Here is a 1,526-nt window from a genome sequence, read left to right as displayed (position 1 = left end):
ACACTTTCTGGGCATCCATCTCATCGATCCTGATTGCAAAGAGGGGTTGTCAGAGATCATCTAGTTTGTGCTGTAAGCACTGTTCGATCCAACGGAATACCTCATCCAGGAATACATGGGACTCGTCTCACCTAGACTCTCCCTCAAGACTTTGTTGACGAATCACCACCATCAACGCCGTCCCTCTTAACATCTAGGGGCTCATTCGTCTCCCGTACATTTCCTCTCCACTACTTCATTTTTTACCATGGATATGCACCCTAACCGAAATTAACAAATTATGTCTTTTAACCCATCTTTTCTAGCGATATGCCCATCCTACGACATCTCCCATCGGGAATGCTTCTAGTGGGGCCCAATCTTAACATATAAACAAAAAGAGAATAATTTCGGCACCACTACAAACCATCGCTGAATTATCCTGGATGACTCTTAAGCCAAGCCTCTTACGGTCATACGATCTTGATGCATGGGCAGAACATAATACTTCTCAGCACCACTACGAACCATCACTGAATCATCCTGGACAACTCCTCTAGCCAAGCCTCTTATAGTCAGATGATCTTGCTGTGTGGGCATAATATCACACCCTCGAGCCTCACCTTTAACAAAGCAATTCCGTACTTTTATTACTTTCAAGAATTTCATATAGTTATTTACCTTTACAACTTCTTGATGGCAAACACGCCATGAGGCTCTCATATATATGAGAGTTATCGTTCAGACGACTTAAAAAGAAGTCATGTCTGTATGGAGCCCTCTCGATCAAGCGAGAGCTGTCTTGCTCAAGCGAGGACACATCCATTTTTGAGGCATTTTTGGCTTAAGCGAGAAAACAATCAGTTCTCTTGGTGCGTATTTTAGCTCAAGCGAGAGTTGTCTCGCCCCGAGCTAAAACACTCGTTTTCTCTAGNNNNGATACTTCTCGCTCAAGCGAGAGCTGTCTCGCTCAAGCGAGAAGAGCCTGAATATCATTTTAATTACTTTTGTCAAGGAAAATATTTCTCATTTATATCACATGTTTTTAAACCGTGAATTTAACAATTATCACATACATATCATTCCCATAATAATCATTCAAACATTATAATTCAAGAGTAAACATGGTATTTGCATATATAAACATAACATAAATCGATATAAGAAATATTAATGTACTTAATCCAAACAAACATGCAATTGATTAACTACAAGCTTTCTTAATACCCAAGGCAACTCCAAACTTGTAAGGGAAATTGGAGGTCCTGATGCATATTCGGACACCAGTGTGTCACGATGTTTTCTCCCTCACCTGAGTGTGTCGGGTTGCAAGGTTCTCTGTTTGCAGGTGAGCTTACTTGATCCGATCTCCTCTCGAACTCTTCATTATGCCAAAATAACGTTAATTAGTTAATTGACGATAATTATTATACTTACGAAATAATTTTTTATGTGAAGATAAAACTTCCGATTTAAAAAAAATTTAATTTCTTTCGTCCATTCGATTCAAGGTTGAATATCCTTGAATCATCATTTGTCATTGAAAG

This window comes from Lupinus angustifolius, chromosome LG02 (genome assembly GCF_001865875.1).
Source record: "Lupinus angustifolius cultivar Tanjil chromosome LG02, LupAngTanjil_v1.0, whole genome shotgun sequence".
NCBI classification, from domain to species: Eukaryota; Viridiplantae; Streptophyta; class Magnoliopsida; order Fabales; family Fabaceae; genus Lupinus; species Lupinus angustifolius.
The sequence above is the reverse complement of the archived record's forward strand: the minus strand, read 5'-3'. Positions refer to the sequence as shown.